The sequence below is a fragment of the Cyrtonyx montezumae genome, unplaced genomic scaffold (assembly GCF_038088225.1).
Source record: "Cyrtonyx montezumae isolate F1298 unplaced genomic scaffold, pur_monq_1.0 scaffold_1, whole genome shotgun sequence".
Lineage (NCBI taxonomy): Eukaryota > Metazoa > Chordata > Aves > Galliformes > Odontophoridae > Cyrtonyx > Cyrtonyx montezumae.
The window spans coordinates 2,073,043-2,087,815 of NW_027071825.1; the positions used below are offsets into that span (position 1 = coordinate 2,073,043).

The 14,773-nt window shown below is 46.0% G+C and overlaps 1 protein-coding gene across 1 annotated transcript in view; it reads right to left on the reverse strand.

Annotated features, from left to right (window-relative positions):
- The window catches only part of ATG4C (autophagy related 4C cysteine peptidase), a 307,949-nt gene that overhangs the window by 125,138 nt on the left and 168,038 nt on the right, over positions 1–14,773 (reverse strand). The window lies entirely within an intron of this gene.

Below are 14,773 nucleotides of genomic sequence, written 5' to 3' on the forward strand. Positions count from 1 at the left end.
CGAGCGTTAGCATATGAAAAAGTAGGAAATGAGGGAGTGTGGGTGAATGCGAGGAGCGCATTGCCGCGGCCCCAGGTAAGCCCCGGCCCGGGCGGGGGGGGCCCGGCCGCCCTCTGCCCGCTGAGCTCCGGCGCTGGTGCGGGGCGCTCCCGGCTCCGCGCGGCCGATGGCTGCAGTGGTGCCCGCTGTGGTGCGGCGGCCGCACGTGCGGTGGAGGTGAGAGGGAATGCAGAAACGGAATGGTGCGGGAGGAAAATGGATGGGTAAGGAGAGGAAGAAAAGGGGAAAAAAAGGGGGGGGGGAAGGAAGAAAAGAAGATAAGAAAATGGAAGAAAAGAGAATAAAAACAGAAAACACGGATAAGAAAGAAAAGAGAATAAAAGAAAGAAAAGAAGGAGAAGGAAAGAAAAAGACGAGAAAAAAGGAAGAAAAGAAGAAAAACGAAAAAAGAAAAAAGGAAGAAATGAGGAATATGAAGAGAAACAAGAAGGAAAATTAAAAAGAGAGAAAGGAATGAAGGGAGAGAAAGAAAAAGAAAGAAATGAAAGTAAAAGAAGAGAAAAGAAAAAAGAAGAAAAGAAGAAAGGAAGAAAAAGAAGGAAAGAAGATGATTAAAGAAAAAGGAAATGAAGGAAAAAGGAATAAAATAATAAAAAGAAGAAAATAGAAAAAAGAAAAGAAGAAGAAAAATAAAAGAAAAAGAGGAAAAGGAAAAAAAAAGGAAAAAGAAAAAAAGAGGGAAAAAAAAAGAAAAAAAAAAGGAATAAAAACTCAAACCCATATAAAATAAAATATAATCCAAACCAGCCCCCTCCGGTGCTGTAGGCCCGGAGGTCCTGGCCCCCCCGGCCCCTCCCCGTGTCCCCGCCGCACTCCGCACCCTCCCGCTGCCGTTCCCGCCTCCCCGTCCGGCATCTCTTTCCCCGCTGTAAAAGTGAAGGAAAAGACCAACTCCGCTCCCTCTGTTTCATTTGTTGGGCTTTTTCTTCGACACAATAAAAATCAAATTAATTGATTCATCCCATTAATTACGGCGCTCAGCGCGAGGAGCGGTGTTTCCCCTCGATGAGGGCTGAGCGGTACCGATCCCCGCTCCGTTCCGTCCCCCCCTCCCCCGACGGGGCGGCCCCGGGGGCTGTGAGGGCCGCGGGGCTCCGAGCGGCGGCGGAGGACTTTCGGAGCCCCCCAACCCCACAGGGCTGCGGGCTCAGAAGGAGAGAAGCTTTTATCCATGGGAGTGCTTAACGGGAAACTTTCCCCACAGCCATCCGCTGGGAAAAAAGGCTTTGAGCCCACGTCCACTCCAGTTTAAAGGCTCAAGGCCGTGGCTCGCGGAGGGATGAAATGATTAAAGCGGCGTTTGCGGGGGTGGGAACCCCCACGAGTGACACCGCCACAGCGATAGGAGTGGGCGCCCATACGGACGGATGGATTCAGCAACAGGAGAAAAACAAACGGTGTCGCCTGGATCGATGCGGAGGGAAATAGAGACGCGGCGAGCGGCGGGGAGAGGAGGATGGGAGAAGTTATGATAGAGAGGGAAAAATTAATTACAACTCCATCGGGTTCTAATACGGCCAAGCGAGACCTCGGCCGCGAGGAGAGTTAAAAATAAACGCGGAGGCTGAGCTCGGGGTGTGGGGTCGGGGAGAGCAGCGGGGACGTTTCTGCCTCTGTCATCGTTTTAGGGGAAGGAGAAACCGAAGGTGTCCGCTTTCATCTCCCGGAGCCTCTGACTTTCACTAATGAGCTATAGGAATCGCTGTCCTGACGTGGATTAAAACAGCACCGCTTTGATAGAGGGGCCGTGAGGGGACCCCGCATAAATATACGAGATGGGACCCCTCCTAAATGAAGACGTCGGGTGGGACCACCCCAAAAACGACTATGTCGGGTGGGAGCCCCGAAAGAAACACATCGCATGGGAACCCCCTTGTGAACACGTCGGTGGGAGCCCCGCATACCCACGGCCGGAGGGGCCGGGCCGGGCTGTGCCAGCAGCACGGGCTTTCCGCAGAAGATGCGCATATTTGGGCCCTTATACATCCCCCCATTTATTTATTTTTAATAATAATAATAATAATTATATTTCCCACGGCCTCTATTTTCTACGTGTTTCTTTATATTTTTATTTATTTTTGCTTTCTTCTTTTTTTTCTCTCTCTCTTTTTTTTTTCTCTCTCTCTTTTTTTTTCTCTCTCTTTTTTTTCTCTCTCTCTTTTTTTTCTCTTTTTTTTTTCTTTTTTTTTTCTTTCCCAGTCGCACCAACCCGCCCGTGAAGCCGGGAGAGCTCAGCGCAAAACGAAATCGGTTCCGTTTCCAAAACGGTTCCGGATTTATTTGTATTGGAAATGTATAAACATCCATTCCGCGAAAGGCAACACGTTTAATTAACGATGAGAGAGCAGTTAGGGGCAGAAAGCTAGTAAAATTGTGTGATAAATTTATGGCATTGTTAGCGTGCTTTTAATTATGGCTATTATGTTAATTATTTCCCATTAGCATGGAGTTAGCAGCAGCATGTCAGATTTAATCAAAACGAGCCTTTCTCTCGGAAATTGCGCTCTCCGTTCGCCGCCGGGAGAACGGGGGGTCCCGAGCTGGGCCCGCTCCCCACCCCCCACCCCCCTGCAACCACTTATTTATCCCCTTAGAAATAAATGCACGAGGGCCGCGGGCGGAGGAGGTGCGGTGCGGTGCGGTGCGGTGCGGTGCGGTGCGGCGCGGCGGATCCCCGTAGGCGGCCGCAGCAGCGCGGGGAGGCAGCGGGGAGAAGAGCCGCTCTCGTTTTTTAGGAATTCACCATTTCTCCTCCCTCCCCCCCTCCCCCCCCCCCCCCCCCAGCTCCGGAGAAGGCACTTGATCATTTCGGATCATTCTGTCAAACAATATGATGTCGCTCGTTTTTATCTGTCCCGTTTTACAGAGCAACCCCCCCCCCCAACAACTCCCTCCTCCCCCTTTCTCCCCTCAATCCCCCAGATCGCGCTGCCGGCCAGGACAACGCGCCCGAGTACAAAAGAATAAAAGAGACGAGCCGGGAGAATACGGGAGAGCTGCGTGGAGCAGGAAGGGAAAAAGAAACGGAGGAGGTGTGAGAGAGCGAGTGCGGGGGGCTCCGCACGGCCGGGCCGGTGCTGCCAGCTCTGCCCGGGGCTGCCCCCATCCTCGTCCGCACCCCCGATCGGGGGTGTCGAGAGGAGACCCGGCTGCTCCAGAATGCTGTCATGTAAAAAAAAAAAAAGATTAAAAAAATAAATATTATATATATATTTATATATATTTTTTAAATCAGGTTTGGGAGCAGCCAAGGGCAGAATTTCGGGGGGGCTTCATGAATGCCAGGGTGCAGGGATGCCCCCTCACTGCCCAAAGAGTGCAGCCGTATAAATCGGGGCTGGATCGAGCCCCCTCCTCTGGCCTGGCCCCACGGGAGCGAGGGGCTGCGACCACGGCAGCTGCTCGCTTATTTTTAGAGCATTTCCATTCCTCTGGTTAATTTTAGATCGATTCATTATTTAGCCCCAGTTCGCCTTTAGGGAAACCCAAGCTGGGGGAGGCCAGAGCCCCACAGCCATGGGAGCTGTGTCTGTGTGGGGATATCTATCCCCTGGCACTGTCTGCATGCGTTGGGTGCTGTGAGTGCTGGTGTGAAGGTGTGGGTTTCATCAGGTGCAGGTTTCCTGCACTGTGTGGCTGCAGATGACTCTGTCCCTTGGGAAGTCAAGGCCCAGCTTCCACTCTAAGATTTACATGGAGGTCATGCACAGGGCCGTGTTCTGTGTGTGGTGTGTGGGTTGGGGATGTGGGGGGTCTGGAGTGGTATGGATGGACATAGATGGAGGTGGATGGATATGGAGGAGTATGGCTGGATATAGAAGAGTGTGGAGGGATATGGACTCATATGGAGGGAGGTGGAACAGTACGGATGTGCCTACCCCATTGAATATGGGAATAATGTCCCTCCTTTCACAACACGATCTCCTGTTGTGCCTCTGCATGCTACTGTCTTGCAGTTGTTCCTCTCCAGAAGGTGCTGGTGGGATCCAAGCAACTAAGCAAAGGCAGCGTGTATGTAAAACCACTAATTGCTATGAACACAGCTTTCATTTTCCTTTAGGTGTTTATGTGTGCTGGCTGTTTACCTCCTCTCTGCCTTTCCGTTCATTTGGAGCTCACAGCTGGGTGGGTGCTGGCAGTGGAGACCTGGTGCTGCTGGCTGCATGTTGATGGTTGGACTAGATGATCTTGTAGGTCCTTTCCAACCTTATGAACCTATGAACCTATGTTGGTCCCCATGGCTTAACAAGACCAGTGCTCAGATGTCACCAGGATGTGGCTTCCTGGGGCTCATGACATAAAACAAAATCATCAGAAGAGTGGAACTCAATCCAGCTTAGAGATTTGGGTGCTACACAAGCAAGGAGGGAGGGAAGTTTGTGAAATAAGTTCAAGTACACAATAACTGCTGGGCAAACTGGGGAACTCCACTGCTCTCTGCAGAAGGTGACTGCATAGTTAGCTGCCATTTGACTTGGAAAAGGAAAGTTATTCAATCAAGATTCATTTATTCTCCAGATTTTTGAGTTTCAAGTCCTCCCTCTACACAAATTGATGGGTGGCCAGGGGCCATGTCCTCACCTGCACGATGGGGGCTGTGCTTGGCCTTACTCCTCCTCCCAAACTCAGGGGTTTCTCCATGCACAGAGGGAGACGGTGGCCCAGCCAGCTCAGAAGGGAAGTTGTATTTTATCTGGAGACACCTTTATTTGTCTGAGGAAGGGGGAGTAAATCAATGTGACATAATCTTTTCCCATTAATCTGTGAGGAACTGTAGCCCAAGGGGATGGAGCAGATGCTGTGTATTTGTCAGAAAATTCAGAGATGTAACCCAAAAAGAGTGGACACAATCCGAAATGAGGATCCTGAGAGAGGCTGTGGCAGAAGCTCATCCCAACCCGCTGCCAAATGTGCTTCTATGACCATGCAGGTAAGGATGAGGTGTGAGGAAGGCATGGCAGCTTTCTGCTCAGCTGTTGAGCGAGATGCAAACAGTGGAGGGGAAGCAAAGAGGATTCCCAGGCGTGTGAGGAAATCTCTGTGCTGACAGCAGCACAGCTCTGGCCTGTCCTCACCACAAAGCCAACACATACAGAACTCAGAGATGTTCCTCTGCCATTCTTCATGACACAGGAGCACCTGAGGGACTCTGAGCTTTTTGTGATGCTTTGTATCACCTGGCACAGCCAGGGCTTGGCTGAGAGCAGCTCCCTTCTGAGTGGGAGCACTTCCCAGGGCGGGCAGAAGCTTCGTTTATTTATTTATTTATTTATTTATTTTCTGGTTATTTTCCTAAGCAGTTCCTCTGGCTCACGTGTAACACCCTTGATTCCCTTTCACAAACACAGACAGACAAGCGGTGAGTTATCGCCGCCGTTAATAAAATCGCTCTGCTAATATTTTTCCCCAACACGTTGAGTACCACCGCCGCACGCCGCGCGCAGCCCCATCCGCAGGCATCGCCGCGCTCCGCCAAATGGTGCCTCGGTGGCACGTAAGCGGTGCGTGGGCCTTTTATGGGCCTTCTGCACAACGCTGAATTTTACCCAAAATGCAGGTTAAAGCCCATGCTAGGTATTTATGCAAGCAGGTCCATAATCTCTCTTCCAAAACCTCCCCAAGCAGCTCTTCACTTGCTAAGCCAGGTAGCTCCCTATCTGGAGAGTGCCATAATGTATTTAAGGCGACTCTGTTCATTTATTTTGGTAAAGAAAACAAACACAGCACATTCTCCCCATGTTGTGACCATGCCAGCAGCCACCAGGGTCCCAAGCCCCTGTCTGAGCCACAGTGGCATTCTCCTCTTCCACCTCTTAAAGACAGAATAGAGGCAACTCAGCTTCAGCTGTGCTCTTCTCAACCACCTTGGAAATGTGTCTTTTTTTTTTTTTTTGGCCTCAAAACTAGCTTAAAGGGACAAAATTTGTTTCTTTCTCTCTCTTATTATTTTTTTCTTTTATCTGGAGGGGGCAATGTGGATCATTTCCAGCAGAACTGCTTCCCGCTGCTCCCCACAAATCTTGACCGTTACAGTACTCCAGCAAATTCAATTTAGATCCTTCATCTTATTAGAAGAATCCTTATTAAACATTTTATTAAAGTATTTTAATGCCATCCAAAGAGTGCTGTAAAACCCTGCTGATTTCAGAGCATCTCAGAGGGACTGCAGACAGTGCCTGGATGACAGCATGCACTGGAAACTTATTCCTTAAGACACACGTAATTTTTGTGTTGGATTTCCTACTTTTGCCCAGGTATAAAAGGTTTCCAACAGGAATTCCAGCTCAGGAAGTGATGACACAGTGTATTGAGCACGTTCTCAATATGTATATACACATACTGTATTGAGGCAGTACTTAGAGTCTGTAAATAAAGTTTATTAGGGGGCTCTTGTTAAAATATTACATGATGAAGGAGTTCAACAGGCAGCTGAAATGGATTCTAAGTGATCAGACAGAGAGAAAATATGTCTGTGGGACCATGAAACATTTATCTGTGCAGAAGGAGAGGAGAAAAAAAAGCCAGGAATGATCTATCATGAGGGAGGAAATCTGCACCTCCGTGTCTGCCAAAATGTCTTAATTGTTTGGAAACTCGTATCAATAAATACAACACGGAGGGCTGTCATCACCTACTGCTGTAGAACCATAGAATCATTTAGGTTGGAGAAGACCACTAAGACCATCTAGTCCAGCCACCAATGATGGGTGTGTAGGACCACAGCCCTCCTTGTACCACTGCATGTGGTCTGACTGGTGGTGATGGTATGGGCAGGATTGTTCACCACCCACTGGAGGGCTCACCCTTCCATTGCCTTGGGTTTATTTCAGACTTTCCAGTTACATTATTTTCCTTCCTTTCTTTGAGAAGGTGCTCCACAAACTGCCAGATGATTGTCATCATCACTCCTCAGAGCTCTGTTGTTAATTTTAGCTTACCACCAGTGCTGAGTTAAAGTTCACTCTCAGCAAGCAGAGCCAACGAATGGCTCTCAAGCCATGGATCTCAAAACACAGAAGTTAACACAGTCATGGGTCCTCTGCCCATTGGGATCTCCTCTGTGTAGGTACCCATAGCTCTATTCTAGCCACCAAGGTTCTCCTCCATGCAAAGGGTGAGCGTGGGGGCCTCCCAGTTACTCCTCCAGCCCTCCAGCCTGTGTTTACAACTTAACACTTAGAGCATGTAAATTAATGGGACTTAAATATATGCTCAAGTTAAATCTATTCTAAACATCAACTAGACATTCATTTTCCAAGGCAAGTTTTGTTAAAATTTGCAAGGTAAAATTTCATCTTTGTGTAGATGAAACATGACCATCAGTCCTTCCTGGCTTCCTCCTGACAAATTTTACCATTTTATTTTCACTTCTTAGTGAACCTCAGCCTGGGGCAATGGTCACTGCTGTATAGAAGATGCAGCCAACACAGCTCTGGTGAGACCTTCACACATCAGGAGATGATGAGCATAGTGGGCACATGGCTGGGACTTTGTCACAACGTTCTGCCTTTTGGCCTCTGTACAACCATTGACTAATGGCTCCCTAATCCCTTTTGTGGCATAGATGGGACAATTTCTCAGAAAGCTGGGCTTGACAAACTTGTCCGACTTTGCTGATGAACTCACTGCCATCGTGGTCATTACTTGCATGGATCTCCTTGAGCTGAGGAGTCTGTGGGCTGTCATTTTGGGAAGGACATATGTCTAACATAGCTCTAGCTAACATGTCCTGCATATTGCACGTTTCTTATGTGTGTGAAATGTAATATATATATGTTTTGGAGCCATGGATTTAGATATGATCTCATATAAGTCTGGCAGATAAATATATTCCTATCATATAGCACCAACATAGTTTTCACTTAGGACTGCTTGTATTCAGGTCCTTCTTGCGTGCTTGGTAGAGCCAGCACGGCCCTTGGCATTGTCAGAGCTGTACCACAACCAGTTCCAGATTTTCCCTTTCCATTGCAGCCATCCTCTTGAAGGAAAAACAAATATAGAAAACCCTCTGAAAGAGGAGCTACGTTTTCTTTTCCTTCCCACCTCAGTGACCACTTATTCCTTGGAAGAGCAACGTGGAAGGGAATGATGGCACTTCCATTGGCCAACAGCTTTGTCCAGCCCCAGTGGAAACCACTCCTTAAACTCACCTTACTCCCACCGTTCTGAGAAGGGAAAGGTTTAATGCATTTCAAGAGGATGAATTAAGTAAAGAAGCACAAGCTACAGAAGCCAAATACACATTGCCTGCTGGAGGGCTGTGCCTTAACAGTATAATTAGCGAGCAAAGGTCACAGCACTCACCACCCAGTGAGACTGCTGCCTGCCTTCCCTCTGCCATGCCCAATCCTGGCTTCTCTGGCTTCTTCTGCTGGAGTTTGTACCTCAAACTTTACAAAGAGAGCGTGTGTCTTCTGTAATGAGTTGATCACCAATCTCCTGCACTGAATTGCGCCCACTCCTACGCTGCTCTCTGCTTCAAGCGGATCAGGTGAGAGTTCCATACTTGGTTTAATAAACCGTAATTTCCAACGAAGGTAACTGTCACCTTTTGTTTCATTCCATGCGTTTATTTTTCAAGCTCCAAAGCTGACCTCCGAACTCAATCTGCACTTGCCTATCGATGCATAAATATCTGTAATATCACAGTAAATTAAATTCCGTTTTAAAGGGTTTCTATTTAACAATCTGTCAGAACTTTCACAGCATTTGATTTCTAGTTTCCTCTGTCCACTGACAGGTTTATCTCAATATGGGTTGATTAATGAAACCTTTTATTTGGAATAAGCATACCTACGATTACCATAATCTCTTAATGCTTGCTTAGGCAATACTGTGCTTTGACAGCAGGGCTCCAAAAACTCTCATCCCTGCGTTGTGGTGGGATGTGGGGCTGGGGCTCTGTGCACCCAAAGGCTTCCTGGCAATGTGAGATGACTGCTTTAGTGCCACAGCAGTTGCTGCTGAATGTGTCCCATTACAAAGAATTCTTAAGATTACCAAGTGCACACTTCATTTTTTATTAACCTTATCCTAGGGAGGTGTTGGGTGCTCTCCAGATGGGTTTGTATGGAGGGTTCATTGCACTGCAGCTGCAAGGGATGAAGCGCTCCAGTGGCATTCTCTGAACAGAAGCAGGGAAGGGACCTGTTCCTGGACTAGAAACACATAAGGACCGTGCTTCTCACTCCTGAGAGATCTTTCCATGTGGGCAGGTGAATGGCACTCATGTTTCCCGCAGCTCTCAGGCACTGAGCCACTTCCCCACTTCCCCACTCTGCAGGTGCTGTGTGAACCCACAGCTCTGCAGAGCATTGGGGCTGACATTGACTTCAGCAGTGTTCGCCAGGAGTTTGATCCCATCTGTGCTCTTATTTACAGCTAGGCTTTGCCATTTTTTTCAAGAGCCAATGGTCAGGCCCTAATAGATTCTGTTGAGTCCATCACTTTGGAAAATAAAGACCTCAACTCCCAGCATGACCACTTCAAAGGAGATTGAATGACCTGAGTGGGTTATCTCCAACTTTCCTTTGCTTCTGGGTGCTCCAGGGTCCCCCATGTCACACCATCATCACCAGCAGTGCCAACAAAGATCTCTTTGCCCCACACACCAATGTGAAGGTCACATGTGTGGTGTCCCATGCGCTGAATCACTCCAAAGGATCAATATCAAATTGTGTTGAAATATCAGAACTATCACGTCAGCTTCTTGTAACTCATAAAAGATGAGAAGAATTTTAAGGTGACTTGTGTACTTGCTTGTACGGGATTAAAATATGTCAAGAGATTTATTTAATTAAGGCATTAATTGTAGTGAGGCAATACAATCTCAGTTCTGCATTAAGACCCAGAGATGTGTCTTTCATATAAAGATAACTCACATCAGAGGAAATATTTGCCTATCACTGTGCACATACACAACATCATGAAGAGCTCTCTGTGAGCATCTACTCAATCACAGAATATTTCACAATGGAAGAAGTTGGAGAAACTCATTAGGAGCAAATTATTTATTTTCAATCAATAAATGCAGTACGGTTTGACGGCGTTGCATACAGTGCGTGTTTGCGCAGCACCAGGAGCAACACTTTCAATATCTGAATGCTTTTGATTGTCATCAAAATGTTTGTTTGCTAGAAAGTGCAGAGTGCCACCGGTGAGATCCTCCTGGTGGAATTATTGTAATTCTCCAACACGTTTCAGACTTTTTGGGTTGTTTCACACTCTGCTTTTTAACCTTCAACAACAAATATTGTTGTATCATGAAGACAGCAAATCCAAACAATTACATATGTAGTCCAAAGGCATACACAAGAAAATCAATATTTGACATCTTTGCAACTCCCTCTTTGGAGCAGCGCTCAATAGCTCTTATTCATTATACACTTATATCTCTTTCAGATTCGCCTTTGTCACCAGAAACCCATTTTTTTTTCTCCTTTGACTTCCACATAACTTCTTTGCCCTGTACTTTTACAGATGCCTTCTGGCTATAAATACTAATGAAATCTCTTTGCTTAATTCAATTTTGCTGGTACACTTACAGTTATGACCTAACTTTCCCACGAGAGAGACTGATTGAACATTCCAATACCTTATGGATGGGAGCAAACACTGCACAGAACTGGACTGACAATTTCCATAATTATAGAATTCACAGCCTAATGACCTTAAAAAACAATAAAAAGATCTCTTGTTAATTCCATTTCTGTTACTGACATTCAAGATATTTCATTTTTCACAGGACAACAAATTTACTTTTTATTTTCCAAAGAGCAGTCTATCCTTTTACCCTAGATTAAATTTTCTGAATATTGAAGGATTTCATTGAATATTTAGCATTTCTTTGTCTTTTAAAAGTTAGAATATTTATGACCCTTAGAATGTTTCTGACTGATTTATAGCAATCAATTACGAGAGTGCGTTTTCAAATAGCCCTTTTAAAAATGAAGAATAGAATAATTAAAAAGATCAGAAGTCCTCCCTTGCATATCATTATTTCATTATTTCATTACAGTGCAGAAATTGTTTTTGCTGACTGCGAACAATTTTAATTGAGCAAAATCTGTATTAATATACGATAGCAAGCAGTTCTTCCTAAGAAATAAGATCGCTAATTGCCTAAATTTTTATTCAGTACAGCGAGCCTTAAAAGCCACATTGTAATATAAACCTAATCACCAGGTACAGCGGGTACCTTTGCCATGGTGGAGCCATTCCCAAAGCATAACCTTGCTGTACAGCTAATTTATTCCTTCAACAGGTTTATGGCTGCCTGAGACACTTGTTTGGGTGCTGGCTGGACAAGCTGGGCACGGAGCTCTGCCCCCCACTGCCTGCCCTGCTCAGTAATCACAGGATTGTTGAATCGTGGAATCTCAGTGTGGTTTGGGTTGGAGAGATCTTAAAGATAATCCAGTCCCAACCCCAGTCATGGACAGGGCCAGCTCCCATAACCCAGGTGCCCAGGGCCCCATCCATGGGGATGGGACACACAAAGCTCTGGGAAGCAGTGCTGGGGCCTCACTGCCCTTATGGGGAATAATTTCTTCTTATTTCTAACATAAATCACTCCTCTTTTAGTTTAAAGCCATTCCCCTTGCCCTGTCACTGCCAAGCATGTGGCTTGAGTGGTGCATAGAGATCCATAGGGCTGGTGGCGACCCTTGTCCCCATGTTTTGGTGGGGACATGGCCACAGGTGGTTTTGCTCCCTATCCAGCCATTGTATGACCTCTCTCTTCTACAGTTCTGGGATTTCATGATAAGGAAGGAGAGACACTGGAACAGGTTGGTCAGGGAAGCTGTGGATGCCCCATGGCTGGAAATGTTCAAAGCTGAGTCTAGTGGGGCTCTGGGCAACCTGATCAAGTGAGAGATGTCCCTGCCCCCAGCAGCAGGGTTGCACTAGGTGGTCATAGAATCATTTGAGTTGTAAGGAACACTTAAAGGTCATCAAGTCTAACTCCTTTGTGAAGACCAGGGGCACCTACAGCTCAACCAGGAGGCCAATGATTTCTAGAACTCGCTGGCACAGTGTGGGGCAAACATCTTTCTATATCTTCATGCAGCAAGGGAATTGTGCAAGTCCAGTGTTAGCAGGAGGCAGTGGCTTCAGGGCAGGCCTGGAGTTCGTCCCCTGTCACTGTCCTGCTGCTTTGGTGCTGGGATACAGTGGAGGGGCTGCTGCTGGCTGTGAATGAGGCCCTTTGTCAGAGCTCCGCCTGACCCCTGGCTGGAGCCCATGCAACAGAAAGAAGTGGAAATTAAAGATAAAATTCTGGGCCAATGCAGAAGCCTTAATGTAGTGTCTGAACAGAGAAGATATATAATTACCTCAAACGGAGGCTGGAATTCTCCTGAGCTTGTTACTTTGCAGCACGTCATAAATGTGGTTTTGGTGGTGAATTAACATTGTAGTATTAAGGTAAGGACCCCACAGCAACCAAACATGGCCTTATTAGGGACTGCCCAGCTGGAGAAGAGCTGCATTCCCCTGCTACCTCTGGCAGCAGCCACAGGTACACAGTTATAATTTCAACCAAAAGCTCTGGAGATGGCAGATTGAAGGGTTACAGTATATCATGAAAAAATTTCAAGGATGAGTAAATGATTTTGTACAATTCCCAGGGCAGCTTGGGGAATCCAGATTCTCCCTGGGCTGCGTCTTTCCAGGAACAAGGAACTGGTATCCCTCATGCTTCAGTTTCTCCATCTATAAAGTAGGTGAAGATGCTGCCTCTTCTGTGAAATGGTTTCCATTTGCTTCAGAACTGTACTGTGTAGGAAATACACCAGAGCAGGAAGAGGGGAGTTATAATGAACTCTTCTTGCAGTAAGATCAGTGCTAAAACCAGCCCTAGGTTGGAGTTCTTGCTACTGCTGAGTAGAATCATAGAATCACTGAATCACAGAATCATACAGTCCTAAAATCATTACCATTGGAAGAGACCACAAAGGCCATCAAGTCAGCCACCACATAGCTACACCTCATGTGTGCCCAAAGAAGGGCACAGCATCTGCATTGTGCAGCTGTTTCTTAAAAAAGAAAAAAGAAAAATACCTTTCCTCTGCTGGATCACATGTTATGAGGCTTAGTTAATTAGCACTTTTATGCTACTTGGGTAATCTGTTGATGGGAAATGCTTAATCTATCCTTTTCTTCTCCAAGTGATCAGAAGAGTGTTGGCATTCCGCTCCCATGGGTGCAATGGAGGCATCTCAGTTGTAACCAGTGTTCTGATTGGGGGAAGACCTTGTGGAAGCCCCTGCTTCCTGGATGGGCTGTGGTTCTGGTGGCAGGAGTTTGCTTAAAAGGACCAGAAAACCAGGCCCTGGAGTAAAGGACTCATAGAATCATAGAATATACTGGTAGGGGCCCCTAATGGTCAATGAGTCCAACTTCTGGTTTTCAGGCATGGGAAGCAGTGACTCACTCTGTGCCATAGATCTGCCCTGCAAAACCATTTCTCTACCTCCAAAGACAAAATCAGAATATCTCTTTCAGAGGAGTTCTTCTCCTCAAATCCACTTTTCTTTTATAATAACATTTCCACAGGCCAAGCAATTGATGGCTGGAGTAGGGGAAAACATCTGTCTTTGCTCCCAAGCAATAAGCTGCAGATTTGCAAGATGAAATCCTTTAACAAGGCAGAATCACTTCTGTTCAGTCCGTAAAAGAAAAAGAAGTCTCATTTGATAACGTTATAAGTAGAGGGTTTTTTTGACTTAGATATCTTTTAGGTGTTCCAGTTATATAACACAGAGCAAGCAGGGGGAGAGGAGTTGGTTGCATTCAGATGACACTAAATTATCTGATGACACAGGCTGTATCTTTTTTACAACAGAAAATGGAAACAACTGTGTCCTTGACCTTCAAAAAGGAATTGACTTCCCTAGCTTAACTATTCAAACAAACAACTGTGTACTCTCTTCAATTCCTGTGATAATTTTGATTTACTGTAAATGACTGAATTTAATGAACTAAATTATGCTATTTAAATGCATTTTGTGAATGGTATTGTAGTTTGTTACTAAGCATTATGTCTATGCTAAAGTGTGCTGTAAATGATATGATATGGAACATATGTGCTGTATTCATAATTTAACTGTTGCTATGGAGTGCCTTCTTCAATAGGCTTCTTTGAAAAACGAGTTCTTTATTTACCTGGTGGAATGAAGGTGATTTCTCAGCAAATCTCGAGGTCTCGCTGACCTTGACAGAATTACAGTGCTAATATTTTCACATGGATGAACTGTTCTTCAATAATTTTTCCAAAATAGATGGCACAAATAGGTTTTCCATTAATGTTGGGACATATTGCATGTTTTCTAATCTCACTTCTCCTTTTGTTTGAACAAATGTTTATTACTGCTACCGCACAATGACTTCCCTCCTCGTTAGTGATAACGGGTTCAGAGCTGGAGCTCAGGGTCTTGGATGTGATTTCCACAACAACCTCCATCCTGATGCCACAGAGACAGCTGCAATTGAAGCAAAAAAAAACCTTTTTTTAATTGAAATACCATTGCTGGCTCTGAAGTTGTTTGCCCCCAGCAGCACAGAGAGCTCAGCCTTGCTGGGAGTCCATCGCTGTGCTCAGGTCTGTGCTGAGAACATCCACTGCACTGCTGACCCTGTGCTCGAGCCTCACCTCAGCCATGTCAGTGGTCAGTGTCCAGGATACCACCCATAAAAAACCAAAATCCTG